Genomic DNA, 17072 nt, shown 5'->3' on the forward strand with positions numbered 1-17072 from the left:
GTTTAATGATAATGTCATGTTTAACTTTAGGCAAATTTTCAAGAAACGCCAGAAACAAATGTCTCTGGACAGTTTTGTTGAGTGACAGGGGTCCAGTAACTCTAAAGCTGGTCCTAGTGCCAGTAAAAAATGAATTGGGGAAGTAACCTCAGATAGTGCCAGTCAAAAACAAAGAGAAGTAATCCCAGATTGGTCCTTGATACCTGAAGTCCTTCTGGAGGGAGATTCCCCTTCCAAACAATAACCTCTCCTTCTCCCTCTCCCCTCCTCTCCGTCTTCCATATGCTACCTCCGTCTTCCATATGCTACCAAGTGTTTTCCATAAAGGTAAGAGTGATGTTAAATGTTTATTTATTGATTTCATTAGTCATTTATATTCATTTCTCATTGTTTTCTGTATATAAAACAGTTTATTCCCTATAAAATGTATTTTTTGCTAATATTTTTGGGGGTCTGGAACGCATCAACTGTATTTACATTATTCTGGAACAGATTATGTACGAAAACCGAGGTTCCATTATACTTCTGCAACCTTAAATATGCAACCTCACACAGGGATGCAGAGACTGACAGGGCCTGGATCCAAAGAAAGTTTGTCTGAACTCTTAATCTATGAGAATGCAAACAAATAAAATTCTTTCCCTAAGGAAGATGAAGTATGGGTTAGTAGAGAGTTATACTATCTTGACGATGTGAATATAATACAAAAAGTTAAAAAGGGAGAAGAGGAAGTCACATATTTCAAGCTGAAACTCAAAGACAGAGCATTTTGCTGTTGAACACACCTGCATCATTGCCTGTTCCAGCAAGTACTCTGCCTGATGGCTGACTTGTTGGTTCAAAATGATAGAAAGAAAAGAGGTGTCAGTCACTTATTCTTTCAACTCCACCCTAATATCACCGTTTGCCTTAGGCGCGATGCACCCCTGTCCGTGTCGAGCTTGAGTAGCCACCACAGGTCCTAAGGGAGAAAGCATCCAAAGACTAAGGGACATCCCTTAAAAGGAATGAGGTTTAAAGGTGGTCTGATTTCATGAGCTCTAACCCAGACTGGATAGTTGTTGCTCCCTCACCAGATGACCAATACTGTTGCTTAATCATCTCAAGAAGCATTGAGTTTTTAGGCACCCCCAGCTTGAGCCTACCAACTAACAAATAGGTCCCAAACCTTAAGCCAAAGATGGTCAGTCCTTTTCAGATATTACCACAAAGCTCAATTTAGGCACAAAATCATCTCAGCCTGATCAGCACCAATTAATTCTCAAAAGGAAGGATCAGGGAGACTCTCAAATCTGTTGTTAGAAATGGATAGGTTCTGAGTTTTTTGTTATAATAGAATGAACCAGTCCTCCAAATGTTGAACTTGATACAAGATGCCATGCAACTCTCCAACATGCTTTGCCAAAGATAAAAATAGTAGGGAAGAAAAAGGATTCTTAACCATGAGGACGCTACCTACAACATGAGTCACATCCAACTCTAGAGGCCCAAGTTTGCAGAATGGGCAAGACTGTACAAAGCTCCTCATAAGCACAGACAGTTCTACCATTGGAGAGAGGTCCATGCCCTTTAGTTGGAGAACTTGCCTCAAAACACAGCAATGGCTTGTCAATGCCAGGAATGAAAGAAGTTTGTTTTCATAAAGGTGGATGAGGATAAGTCAATGAATTGCTATAAAGTGACTGTAAAGAAGAATCCAATTAGAAAGAGTAGGCTACAAGTCAGACTAAGAGTTTGCCTAAAGTTACTTTGTAACAACTAATAAATTGCAAGAAGTTTGGCAATTCAATTGTCAAATTCTTGCTTAACTTTCTTGAATAGGAACAGCCTAGATTAGATGCCCAGACTTGACTAAGCTTTGCCTTGTTTTCAGGTTGAAGTGACTAGATATTTTTTTAACTCTGGCCAGCTTTTTATCTTTGCCAGACTTCAGACACATGATGGACTTTTGGAAAAAAGAAGTATTAAACATTTCTCATGAAATTTTCAAGTGGAAATAAAAATATGGTAAACTATCAAAAAACCTTTTAGTAACAAGGAAATCTTTAAAAAACTATAATCCTAATTCTAAGCAAAACAGAAATCTTTAAAAGTTATAATCATAATCCTACCTTAAAGAGAAACAAAGATATGTTAAACAACTCTAGTCTATTGGAAGTGTTGTCCGATTAATTTTCCTAGCCTAGCCTAGCTTAACCATAGCCTAAGTTTGTTGGCTAGGCTTAGGCTTTGCCCAGCTGACTTAGCAACATAGCTTCGCTAAAGAATAAGTAGCAATTGCCTAAATGGCAGGTCCTAAACTGGTTATTAAATGAGTTCTAAAATCTTGCCAACACACACTCAATCATCAATGATATTCATTTTGGTATTTTTCCTAATGCACTATGAAAAGCAAAGGAATAACAACCTACATATTTGGTGTTAAAAGTATGAATATTTTGTCCAATGCTTACGTCCATTTTTGTTTTCTTTTATGTATTCATACAATTCCATAACCTCTTTGACATTCTTTGTGGAGCCTGTTTCTTTCCTTTATTGTTTTCTTGGAGTTTATAATTCCATTCTGGTGTAGCGAATAAAAGCTTCTAACTCAGTCAAATACTTCATCCTTGCTGGAATTTAGTTATGCACAGGGTGTCATAATACAATGGTTTACGTGAAAAAAAAAAATCTTGAACACTTCTAAGCATGAAAGAACTGTACATGGAGATAATAAGTGATATATTTTACATTCAACTAGATGTAAAACCATACTTTATCCATCTAGGAAACATTGGCTGAGAGTCAATAAAATGGATTAAAAATGAGGCACATGGAAAAAAAATGGCTTTTAGCTTGTGCATCTGCCAATCTCAAGGTATGTAGGCGGTCCCCGGGTTACGACGGTTCCGGCTTACGACGTTCCGAGGTTACGACGCTTTTTCTTAAATATTCAATGGAAAATCCGTCCTGGGTTACGACGCTTGTTCCGAGGTTACGACGCTGACGCTTCCGACGCTCCGAGTTAACGACGCTTTTAAAAAACGCATGCTATGATAAAAATCCTTTATAGTTTAGCACAGTATATAATAAAAATATGTTTTTGGTTACATTACAACAAAAATTTTGAGGTTATGATGATTTTTGACACTTTTTTTTTCGTATTTTTTGAATTTTTTGTTTTTTAGTGACGCCGCATATGCGAACTAGTTTGCGGGCGAATGAATACACTAGCTTGGGATGCGCAGTTTAAAACAGTCCAAAAGCGCAATATAATGAAAAATCATATTGCTTGTTTCCAGTACATAATTAAAAAAACTAGTTTGTGGTTAGATTACAACACAAATTCCAAGGTTACGACGTTTTGTTATGCTTTTTAACGATACCTCATATGCAGAACTAGTTTTTGAGCGGAGGGTGCATAAATTAATTAACGCTATTAAACTGTATGGTAAATTGACGAACAACGACCTCGGACGGTCGAGGACGCCAAGCGTAACAATACGAAAGGACGCCACTTCAATCGCGTGTCTGCCTGAAGTTCAGTCAGTTGTGTGCTAAGACGTTGCTGAAATCCTTGCCATTTTCGCAAATTTACAATGGCTCCTAAACGCCAAAGTACTTCCTCCGATGATAGTTCATCCAAGAAGAGGAAGGTCATCACGATGGAGGTCAAATATGACGTGGTAAAGCGTTCGGAGAAGGGAGAAACTAACACCGAAATAGGCCGTTCTTTAGGCTTGAGCAGGACCACGGTGGTAACCATTGTGAAGGACAAGGAACGTATCTGAAGCATGTTAAGGATGCTGCACCGATGAAGTAAAACGGTGATAAACGAGAAGCAACGTAGCCAGAGCATTGTTGAAATGGAGAAATTGCTCATGATCTGGCTGGAGGACCAGAACCAGCGACGTGTTCCGGTGAGCTTAAGTGTGATCCAGGAAAAGGCTAGAGCGCTGCATGAGGCAGTAGTGAAAAAGTTTGGCGAAGGCAGTGCTGGTGGTGGTGAATTTTCCGCGAGTAGAGGTTGGTTTAACCGTTTTAAGGCTCGTGCAAATTTGCATAATGTGAAGCTGCAAGGTGAAGCTGCTAGTGCTGATAGCCAAGCAGCAGAAAGTTTTCCAGGTGGTTTGGCTGAGATAATTAAGGATGGTGGTTACACGGCTGACCAAGTCTTTAATGTGGATGAAGAGGGACTGGATTATTTTGGAAAGAATGCCAAATCGAACGTACCTTTCCAAGGAGGAGAAGTCAGCACCTGGCCATAAAGCTGGAAAGGAGCGAACGGATCTTTTGCTGTTTGGGTCCAATGCAAGTGGCGATTTGAAACTGAAGCCCTTGCTGGTGTATTTGGCCGAGAATCCCAGGGCATTCAAGGGCATTTTCAAGAGTCAACTCCTGTGATTTGGAAATCAAACAAGAAGGCTTGGGTTTACCTTAATGGTCTTCGAAGATTGGTTCAATGACCATTTCGTGCCAGCAGTGGAGCGGTATTTGACTTCGAAGGGTCTGCCTTTTAAGGCCCTCTTAGTCCTGGACAATGCCCTGGTCACCCTTCAAATTTGAGCGACATGCATCCTAAGTGATGGTGGTGTACCTCCCACCCAATACCACATCGCTGATACAGCCAATTGGAACCATGGGAGTAAATATCTTTTAATTCAAGGCTTACTACCTTAGAAGGACCATACGTTTTGCTTTGAGGGCCATAGAAGCTAACAAGGAGTTGACACTGAAGCAATTCTGGAAGGGCTACACATTGCTGATGCAGTGAAAAATATTGCAAGTGCTTGGGACGAGGTGAAGACGACCACTTTAAATGGGGCCTGGAAAGAAACTGTGTCCACAGTTTGTGCACAGTTTTGAAGGCTTTGACCAGGCAGAAGACGTCGAGACTGTGACGAGGAAGATCGTAGGGCTAAGCAAGAGGCTGAAACTAGATCTTGAACCTGATGATGTAAACAGAGCTGCTGGCTTCCCATGGAGAGGAATTGTCTGCAGAGGACTTACTTGAACTTGAACAACAAATGATTGAGGAAGAGGAGGCGGCACCAGAGCCAAAACCCAGGTCATTAACTGTGAAAGGCTTGTCAGAGGGTTTTACTCATCTGGAGAGAGCCTTGGCTTCTTTTGAGGCAGAGAACCCTAACGTTGCTAGGTTTGACAAAATCAAGAGAGGAATCATGGATTTGGTGACTTTCTACAAGGAGACCCTGAAGGAGAAGCAGACGAAGAGAAGTGTGCAGTCCAGGCTTGACACTTTCTTTCACAAGTCTCCAGTACCACCACCTCCCACTCCTAGTCCTGGTAAGGAATTCTGAACTGTTTTACTAATTTATGTGTTTTACATAGTGTACATATTAAAATGTGTTAATTTTTAATGTAACAACTAAATGTAAGAGTAAATTGTAACTTCATATTTTTATCATTTGTAATTTTATGCAGAAGTGGTGACAGTTCCAGATCCCCCTGTACTAACCGTGACAGTTCCAGATCTCCCTGTACTACCTGTGACAGTTCCAGATCTCCCTGTACTACCTGTGACAGTTCCATGATCCCCCCTGTACCTGGACCCTCTGTAGCAGCCCGCCCACCTGTACGTGTACAATCAGGTAAGCAATTTCATTTTCTCATTTTCATGTTGGAAATTGTTTACACCCTACATACATACGTACACTAACTTACATAGTGGTACAATGTGTTTGATGTGCATAACCTTATTATTTTTTTTTTTTCATTTCAGACCCCTTTGATAGTGACAGTGACCCAGATGACCCTGAGCCTTTCCATGGTTTTGATGCCTCGCCCTATTCATCAGGTAAGGAATCCTTAACAAATTTGTATAAAATGTTTTATAATGCTAATAGAAATTTTATTAAAAGTGTACAATATGCGACAATTACATCCACCTTATATTTATTTTTATTGTACCCTATCATTCTTTCCAGATCTAGATGTTCCCTCATCAGTTGATACGAGTAGTATCACCTCTCCAGAGCCCAAATCAGTTGATACGAGTAGTATCACCTCTCCCATTCCTTCAGGTAAAAGAATTCTTCATTTTTTATAGTTGTACATACGTATTACACACTACATATGTCAAACAGTAATAACACGTGCAGTAGTTACAGTAGTAACTCTATCATTTTATATATTTTTTATCATTCCAGACTCCCAAGCACCTGCCCATCCTACTCCATAGCCCAGCCACCCACTCATCTACCATATGCCCATCCCAGTAAGCAAGCCAACCACTAGAATTTGGTAAGGACATTTTTTTTATTAATGTTTTAATATTACATATGTAATAACCATGTTATGTATGTAACATACATACTATAATCATATGTATTACATTATCATTCCAGACTGGCATGCACCTGTGACTTACATAAACCAGACCTCTACATAGCCTACATGTCTTCATTTTGCTGAAGGTAAGGAATTCTCAGTTGTGTTTAATGTTTGCATACGAACAATAAATTTTGTACACCTAAGTGGTTACATACTGTCCTTTAATATTAATTCTTCATTCCAGACTGCCCATCATCCTAGCCTGTTATCTGTGATAAAGCACACTGAAGTTAGGTTTGGAATGCATCCTTATCATGAATGCTCTACACCTCCACTCCATCTCCCACAACCTAGGTAACAGCTTTGAGACTCACTAAAAGTTGGTAAGTTATGTAAGGAATTTCTAAATTAAGTTTTATACTAACGTACATGTTATATGTGATATTAAACCACTGTATGGTGCATATTACTGTAGTTAACTTACTCTGCATAGAGGACTTACTGACAAAATTATTTTTTGTACATTCCAGAGTCCCCTGAATGATGTAGGCTATGGGGCCACATAAGACTTTGTCCATCCAGGGTTACATTGAACGACAACTTTAAACTAAAAGTAAGGAATTAATTAACATACATTAACTCTTTTAGTACTCTTGATATATCTACAGTAATTAACATATTGCATTCACAACTTTCTGTAGTGTATATTTTGTACACTAATTTTGTTACTTTTTCCTTCCAGAACCAACATTTTTCACACAACTCCAGGTTGTTACTAACAAATTACTACAAGTGTCATCAAGGATAACTACAAGTAGAAGCACCATTTTTGGATGGAAAAAAAACCTTCAGGAAAGTATACGTTATCACATGTAACATGTAGTGTAACAAAGTATGAACAGTAAGGTTTTTACATACAGTAGTATTACATACGTACATAACTTTTTTTTACAGGAATTTCCAACCAAGTTTGATTATGTACATAAACATGTTATAAACCAACTGTACGTATGGTTACTGTATGTAACTTTTTTTTTACTAAACATACATGCATGACTTAACTTTGATACTTTTTTGGTACATTCCAGAAAACCAGGACCCCCCACCCCCTCCATGATGCAGGCTATGGGGCCACATAAAACTTTGTCCAGGGTTACTACATAACATAGCACGACAACTGTAAACTTATGTACTACGTACTAAAGGTAAGGAATTATACATATAGTAAACATACTTAAGTAAGTTTTATACGTACATACTAAAAAAAGTGACCAAGATCTCTCACATGGGAATAAGTGATCAAGGTCCCTCATGGAATTACATACTGTACACTCCCTGCTGAACAGGGGGTGTAGACCAATCATTTACAATATGCATACCAGTTGATATTAAACCACTGTATGGTGCATATTACTGTATGTAAACTTACTATGCATAGAGTACGTTACTGACAAAATTATTTTTTGTACATTCCAGAACCCCCTGAATGATGTAGGCTATGGGGCCACATAAGACTTTGTGCATCCAGGGGTTTACATAGCACGACAACTTTAAACTAAAGGTAAGGAATTAATTAACATACATTAACTAAGTTTTATACATGTTATATATGTGATATTAAACCACTGTATGGTGCATATTACTGTATGTAACTTACTATGCATAGAGTACTTACTGACATACTAATTATTTTTTGTACATTCCAGAACCCCCCTGAATGAGTAGGCTATGGGGCCACATAAGACTTTGTGCATCCAGGGTTACATAGCATGACAACTTTAAACTAAAAGTAAGGAATTAATTCACATACATTAACTTTTTTACTCTTGATATAACTCAAAGTAAGGAATTACTAAAAGTTAAGGAATTAAGGTTAACATACATTAACTCTTTTACTCTTGATATCTATAATTTACATATTGCATTCAGGACTTTGTGTAGTATTTTGTACTAATTGTGTTATACTTTTACCTTCCAGAGCTACCAGACTGGGATTTTAGTGTACTCCAGGATCTACCAAAGGATTACATACTACGTAGTGTACAGTGCATAATAGTGTTTAGTGTATAATCTAACCTAAGGATTAAGTGTAGTACATTGTGCTTTATAGTGTCACAAGAGTTTAATAAAGAATTATACCTTCAAGAACCATCCTTTGCCATTGAAATAACCACACTACACATCATGCAATACTTGCATGTCACACAGGTAAGGTCTCTCTAACTTTTTCTTAGTTTAAGGCATATTTCCAAGTGTCGTTCCGGCTTACGACGATTTTCGGCTTACGACGCGCCTCAAGAACGGAACCCCCGTCGTAACCCGGGGACTGCCTGTATTAGGCTAGTTAGGACTAGGTGCACAAGGTTAGGTAGAGATAAGTTTCAATATTTCACTTTAATGACTTATGGTGCTCTGCATCAAGCTAGGTGGGGGTGTCCTGAATGGGACCCATAGTTAGATTAGGTTTGGATGCACCCCGAATTTTATTCTGCCACTATTAGTTTTTTGCCACTATTAGTTTTAAGGGGCCCTACGTCACCTTAGGTGGGGGATCCAGGGTTGGTGATTTATGAAGCCCCCAGCAGGTAAGGACCTGGTCAGTTAAATTAGGTATGCCAGGGAAATATTAAGTTAGATTACAAGCATCCCTGTCACTATTGAAGCTATATGTTATTCAATGCCTCAAATTTTTTTGGTGGTTGTTACTAAGCTAGTGGTATGCATGAATTACTAGGGTAAACAACCGCAGACGATCCATCGTCATCACGTTGGCCAGGCCTTATTTACTCGATATTTAACTGGTGAAACAAGAATATACAATTACAACTTTAATCATACCATTCAAAAGATTGAAGTTTTGTCAACATACTAATGTGATACTATATGAAAGCCCCATACAAACTAAAATAAGCATGTGAGCTCTTTGTAAAATATGTTTTCAAGGCAGTTTTGAAATCCAATATGGCGGCAATCGCGTGGCTGGCCGTTCTAACCACAAACAATCCACCATCTTTCCCAGCCTTCCCAGCACTCATTTGAACAATGTTAGCGTATATATGTAACATTTATTGATCTTACTCAAGATTGCAGTTGTAATCAGCACAATAAAACAACATTTTGTTGCCTATAATAGTGAAAGTATGAAACTTTTTATTCCCAGGATCATGGTTTGAACTGAATTCATTTTTACCTTATAATCGGTGGTTTTATCCTTACTGCCACCACAACTTTAACTCCACAGTGCTTATTTGATTGTAATTATACACATTTTGGTCTTAATTCAATCCAAATTGCACTTGAACCAAGTTGCTGTTCCTGGTTCCTAAGCACTCACTCCAAAAACACAGTTACGAGCAGCAGACGACTACACTGTTTATGAGGTGCAAAGATTTGTTCCCTTAATTGTTTACTTTACTCATTACTTAGTTTAACTTTACTTCAAAATGTTTATTTAATTCATGTCTATTATCCCTTTTTTGCAACCAAATTAACCTAAAAAAATTACAGATATTTCTGAAGTGCGAGCAGACAACGACAAAAAGACTCATCCTTGCCAATCTAGAGGAGCTTCACACATACGCCGAGGCATTTACAAACTGTTTCCATGAATTCTAGTTGTCAAAGTAATGCAGTAATGATAAAATTGCTGTAATATGTATATATACAACAAATAGATATGCTAATTTCACTTATTTCCCCAGTTTTGTGTAAGTTTTATACCCAGTTTGGAGGGTAACCACATACCAATTGACAACACTGATAAACAATTGAAGAGCGCAAAATGCCGCAAAGAATGCCATAGTTCCCTTAGATAAGTACTGGTTAGAGGTCGGGTTTACGATCGTTGTGATAAAAGTGCCCCAGCGTCTATGGGTACAAGTGGTGTGCGGATTTATCACAGGAAATAGGAAGTTTGTTGACACAAGCGACTCCGCAAACAATGAGATGGCGTCAATCTTCTAAACTTTTATAATCGTAAGTAAAAATTTTTAAAGCGATTTGGGGTAGTGTGCACTGCGTTGGCCACACTTTTCATTACCCTCTGTCTAAATCTTAAAATATGGCCTTAATTTCTAACTTTGGAGAAAATACTTACTTTGAAAGGAGAGTAGAGGTGTTGAGGTCCTGTTATCACCACCAACAACTCATGACTGATGACCATCTCCGGTGTCAGGACATGTTAAAGTACTTTTTTGGAGGGTGGCCACAACCATGGTAGTCGGCAACTCACCGACTACTGTGGTTATGGCCACCCTCCGAAAAAGTACTTTAACACGTCCTGACACCGGAGATGGTCATCAGTCATGAGTTGTTGGTGGTAATATTAGGAGCTCAAGATCTCTACTCTCCTTTCGAAGCAAGTATTTCCTCCAAAGTTAAAAATCAAGGCCATATTTTAAGATTTAAACAGAGGGTAATGAAAAGTGTGGCTAACACAGAGCACACTACCCCAAATCGCTTTTGAAGTTTTTACTTACAACTCCAAATATTTCGAAGACTGACGCCATCTCGATGTTTGCGAAGTCACTTGTGTCAACAAACTTCCCATTTCCTGTGCTAAATCCGCACACCACTTGTACCCATAGATGCTGAAGCACTTTCATCAAAACAATCGTAAACCCTACCTCTACCCAGTACTTATCAAAGGGAACTACAGCATTCTTTGCGGCGTTTTGCGCTCTTCTATTGTTTATTAGTGTTGTCAATTGGTATGTGTTTACCCACCAAACTGGCTATAAGACTTACACAAAACTGGGGAAATAAGTGAAATTAGTGTATCTATTTGTAGTATATATATACACATTACAGCAATTTTATCATTACTGCATTACTATGACAACTAGAATTCATGGAAACAGTTTGTACATGCATCGGCGAATGTGTGAAGCTCCACTAGATTGGCAACGATGATTCTTTTTGCCGTTGTCTGCTCCTACTTCAGAAATATCTGTAATTTTTGGGGGTTAATTTAGTTGCAAAAAAGGGATAATAAACATGAATTAAATAAACATTTTGAAGTAAAGTTAAGGGTTGTCACCGCCTTTGAAGCCTGATAATTGTAAAAAAAAGTTGCCAAAAATGATCTAATCAAGACAGGCTCATGAAATTTTCAGACATTATTACTACTATAATGACACATATTCTCTGTGATTTCTATGATTCTACAGTGAAAATATATGATTTTATAAAGAAAAACGTGAAATTCAGCACCCCGAGGAATGAAGAATCTTAGGTTCAGGCAAAAAAACTATTGTTCTTAAGAGAGAATTCCGTCCATAAATGTTTTTGTATATCCACCTGAAACATGCATACAAAAAATTATCAAAATCGAACAGTAAATAAGTACGTAACCTGAAAACAACGAGCAACAACTTTTGCAGAAACTCCAAGGACAGATCGATGATTAGGAAGAAAGAAAAATTTGCCTAAATTTGATCCTTCTGTTTGGAGAAAAATCCTTCTGACATTTTGTGGATATTATGTCACTTGAAAGCCTCAAAAATCATATTATATAAGGCATAAAAGCTAAACGTGCAAATAAATGACACCCATTTTGCAAAAAAAAAAACAAAAGCGGAGAAATAGGAAGTTTTCTCTGAAGAACTAAAAAAAGAAAAATTTTATATCATAGTACCCCCAAAACCCATTCTTCCTTATGAGAGTATCATAGAAAATGACTTTGACTTATTTTTGCGAGGTAGACCATGGAAATTAGACTTTAGACGTAGAAATTATATTGGATATATAAATAATGAGAGGGTGGTGGTTGACGCCCCACGGGGGGAACGCTACAGAGGCGGCAGATGAATTCCACATGTATTATAATTTACTAAGAGATATTATTACTATTATGAGTTAGTAACATGTACCACAGCATTCTGCTAGGCCAAAGGAAGACTTTTAGCAAAAAAAAAAAAAAAAAAAAAAATCACTTCTCAAAGGAAGTGCCTACCCTTAAACTAAATAATGAGTAAAGTAAACAATTAAGGGAATAAAGCTTTGCACCTCATAAACATGTAGTCATCTGCTGCTTGAAACTGTGTTTGCAGAGTGAGTGCTTAGGAACCAGGAACAGCAACATGGTTCAAGTGCAATTTGGAGTGAATTAAGACCAAAATGTATATACGTAATTACAATAAAATAAGTTGTGATGGCAGTGAGGATAAAACCACCGATTACAAGGTAAAAATGAATTCAGTTCAAAACCATGACCCCGGGAATAAAAAGTTTCATACTTTCACTAATAGGGTAAACAATCACGGACGATCCCCATCATCACGCTGGCCGGGTCTTATTCACTCGATATTTAATTGGTGAAACAAGAATACAATTACAACTTTAAGCATACCATTCAAAAGATTGAAGTTTCGTCAACATAACGTGATAGTATATGAAAGCCCCATAAAACTAAAATAAGCATGTGACACTCTTCGTAAAATAAGTTTTCAAGGCAGTTTTGAAATCCAATATGGCGGCGATCATGTGGCTGGCCGGTCTAGTCACAGACTGTCCACCATCTTTCCCAGCCTTCCCAGCACTCATTTGAACAATGTTAGCGTATATATGTAACGTTTATTGATCTTACTAAAGATTGCAGTTGTAATCAGCACAATAAAACAACATTTTGTTGCCTATATTAGTGAAAGTATGAAACTTGTTATTCCCGGGGTCATGGTTTGAACTCAATTCATTTTTACCTTGTAATCGGTGGTTTTATCCTTACTGCCATCACAACTGAAACTCCACAGTGCTAATTTGATTGTTATTATACACATTTTGGTCTTAATTCACTCCACATAGCACTTGAACCACGTAGCTGTTCCTGGTTCCTAAGTGCTCACTCCACAAACACAGTTACGAGCAGCAGACGACGACACTGCAAAGTTTTATTCCCTTAATTGTTTACTTTACTCATTATTTAGTTCAACTTTACTTTGTTATTTCAAAATGTTTATTTAATTCATGTCTATTATCCCTTTTTTGCAACCAAATTCATCGCGGAGCAAACGACGGATAACTGGATTATAATGTTTTTTTTGTTTTTTTGTTTTTTGCTAGTACTTTTCATTGATTTATGTCTATACTTATTAGTATTTTGATTTTTTTTAATAACTATGCCAGAAATAAATGTAACCTTTAATGTTTGCATGCTAAGAATGGCAAATTCATTGTTGCCACATTAGTGGAGCTTTACACATACGCCGATGCATTAATATAAACTGTTTCCATGAATTCTAGTTGTCATAGTAATGCAATAATGATATAATTGCTTTAATATTTATGTATATATACTTTCAATACATAGGCTAATTTCACCAATTTCCACATTTTGTGTAAGTCTTATGCCCAGTTTGGAGGGTGAACACATACCAATTGGTAACACAGAGAGAGAGAAAGGAAGGTGAAGGAAGGAAGTAGGACAGGGGTGGCGGTGGAGGTGGGGGAGAGGGTAGGTGGAGCTTCTTATGCGTGTTCGTATCCATTTCTGGATAATGGAGTTTTTGTCTCTTGGTACAAGGACAAGTGTCGTTATTCTTTACAAGTGTTCTGATACGAGTGTTCGTTACAGAAATATTGCCAAAAAACATGCTTGCACTGTCTCTGAACCCATAGTAGGTATGCTGCTTAGTTGTCAATCAAGTTTTTTGCAATCAAGTATTTTTTACAAGCTAGCTATTGTATAAATTTGTATTTTTCTCAATCAAAACATATGCCCCTCAATGCTAACTTTCCTCTTTTAACAATTTCTGGTCATTGCAAATTCGGCCCCATTAATTTCTTATGGTGCTAAAACAGACAGAGGCCCAGGGACCGAAAGCGAATGCATCACACTACGGCGGTAATTACGGCACTGGGTGTAATACACTATAGCAAAATCTTGTTCTGATACGAGTGTTCGTTACAGAAATATTGCCAAAAATCATGCTTGCACTGTCTCTGAACCCATAGTAGGTATGCTGCTTAGTTGTCAATCAAGTTTTTTGCAATCAAGTATTTTTTACACGCTAGCTATTGTATAAATTTGTATTTTTCTCAATTAAAACATATGCCCCTCAATGCTAACTTTCCTCTTTTAACAAATTTCTGGTCACTGCAAATTCGGCCCCATTAATTTCTTATGGTGCTAAAACAGACAGAGGCCCAGGGACCGAAAGCGAATGTGTCGCACTACGGCGGTAATCTGGCAGCAAACATCTTCATATATCCAAAAAGTAAATAATAAAGATATGTATGCGCATTACGATTATAACAATTACATGAATAGCTGATAACAATCTGCATGAATAACTGGTAAACTGTTCTGCAAGAAAGTTGAGTATAGCAATTCATTTACAATAGGTACGAAAGTCAAGATGTCGTGACGTCATCATACAGGACTTAAAAGAAAGTTCTAATTCCGAAAAATAATTACTTAAATTTGAGTCAGAATCGAGTTACTTTTCAATAACGAATATTTTCAAATTAATCATCATAAATATGTAAAATATTGATGTTTTACTATTTATTTAAATAATTATCTAGCGAACGCTTCGTCGTCTTCTTCTACCAAAACAGTAGTTTCCTTAAAAATGTTGTGGCCAGTGACCGTGTTCCGATTGTTGGGATGAAAGTGTCCCAGCGTCTATGGGTACAAGTGGTGTGCGGATTTATCACAGGAAATGGGAAGTTTGTTGACACAAGCGACTCCACAAACATCGAGATGGCATCAATCTTCTAAGATATTTAAGCGTAAGTAAAAGTTTTGAAAGCGTTTTGGTGAAATCTGCACTGCGTTGGCCACCCTTTTCACTACCCTCTGTATAAAGCTTTAAATTTGACCTTAATTACTAACTTTGGAGAAAATACTTACTTCAAAAGGAGAGTAGAGGTCTTTAGCTCCGTCTCTCACCAATAACAAGTAGCGAATGATGCCCATCTCCGGTGTCAGGATGCGCTATAAGTACTTTTTCAGAGGGTGGCATGCCATGACTGTCGGTGTGTTGGGCCAGTCCATGCGGTTGTTTACCCTATAGGCGACAAAATGTAGTTTTATTGTGCTGATTACAACTGCAATCTTGAGTAAGATCAACAAACGTTACATAGTATATACTACGCTAACATTGTTCAAATGAGTGCTGGGAAGGCTGGGAAAGATGGTGGATTGTCTCTGGTTAGAACGGCTAGCCACGCGATTGCCGCCATATTGGATTTCAAAACTGCCTTGAAAACATATTTTACGAAGAGTTCACATGCTTATTTTAGTTCGTATGGGGCTTTCATATATTACATTATGTTGACGAAACTTCAATCTTTTGAATGGTATGCTTAAAGTTGTAATTGTATTCTTGTTTCAGCAATTAAATATCGAGTGAATAAGGCCTGGCCAGCGCAATGACGATGGATCATCTGCGGTTGTTTACCCTAGTAGGTCTCCTAGGCTAGTGCTTTACATTTGTTTTGATTGTCTCCCAATTTCCCGACTGGTGTCCTGCATAACTTCGACATGAGGGGAGAGGAACAAACAATATGTACCAAAAATATTGGTAAAGCTACAGATACAGAATTTAACATGAACGATAGCCTTGACGAACCAGTAAGAAAAATACGAATCAAAGAATTGAAGTCAGTTTTAACTACCAAATCAAAGTTATGGTTACTACTATACTCTGTTTTTTTTCATCTGTCCATCCGGCTGTGGGGTTTTTGTATGGTAACACTGCGTCTCGGGCTTTAAATAGTCACGCTACGTGTAAGTTTTTAGGTATATCAAAAGGCTATTCTGGGGTGTACATTTGCAACTGAAAAGTGTTTTAATAATTTACTGTATGCGAATTACACCATTAACTATTCGAAATAGGTTATTGTTATTATTGTTGAATGTAAGCTCCCTTTTCGGGGTGGCGAATGGAACAGCCAGGACCGCTAAGTGGCTGGGAAAATTTTAATTGCTTCTTCTCGCTGTTCGTACGGCAAGGATGTCAACGTATTACTTCATTATACGTAAGTATATCAGTATGTACTGTTAATTTTTATAAAGTGCGTTTCAGCCAGATACGATATGACGTAACTTGGTTTAGCATCTGTTTGATGGAATTTGCGTCTGGCTGTTCCATTCGCCACCCCGGAAAGGCAGCTTACATTCGACAATAATAACAATATCCTATTTCGAATATTAACGGTGTAATTCGCATACAGTAATTATTAAAACACTTTTCAGTTGCAAATGTACAACCAGATATCCTTTTATATACCTAAAACTTACACGTAGCGTGACTATTTAAAGCCCGAGACGCAGTGTTACCATACAAAAACACCACTGGCGGATGGACAGATGAAAAAAAACAGAGTATACCTAGTACCTAGCTAGCCGCTAGACTTGAGTAGCTAGGTATTGAGCTACCTAGGTATAATAACGTAAACAGTAGTAGCTACTAGCTCGAGCCTAGTAAATCTGACATATACCTATAGCTATATTATATAGCTAAGTACTCTAGTTACGTACCAGACTACTACCTAGTACCTACTTTAGCCTAACCCTCCTAGCCCTAAGTCGAAAGGCCAAATAAAAGTTAGCACCTTCTATTCTACAGATTTATCATAGTTTACTATTAGGTAGAGCCATATTAACAAGGCACGGGCCTCTTATTTCAAAACAAAAGAGCCCTGTAAAATATGGTTGTTTTAATTAAATTAATGATAGGTAAAAGCTAAAGTAGCTAAACGTAACATGGGATAGCCCTACGTTTAAGCGCAAGGCGGATTTGGCGGGTACAACCTTCCTAAGTTTACAGGCTGCCTTACTTAATACTACACATTAC

General features: G+C 37.8%; 1 protein-coding gene and 1 long non-coding RNA gene across 4 annotated transcripts in view; one reads left to right on the forward strand and one right to left on the reverse strand.

Annotated features, from left to right (window-relative positions):
- Positions 1–17072, reverse strand: part of LOC135217297 (uncharacterized) — an 83497-nt gene that overhangs the window by 65646 nt on the left and 779 nt on the right. The window lies entirely within an intron of this gene.
- Positions 5744–6651, forward strand: LOC135217775 (uncharacterized). The gene is made up of 4 exons (XR_010315190.1): positions 5744–5797; positions 5928–6023; positions 6150–6243; positions 6348–6651. It is a non-coding gene; the product is annotated as an uncharacterized LOC135217775 (long non-coding RNA).

Source organism: Macrobrachium nipponense, chromosome 7, assembly GCF_015104395.2.
Source record: "Macrobrachium nipponense isolate FS-2020 chromosome 7, ASM1510439v2, whole genome shotgun sequence".
Classification (NCBI taxonomy): Eukaryota; Metazoa; Arthropoda; class Malacostraca; order Decapoda; family Palaemonidae; genus Macrobrachium; species Macrobrachium nipponense.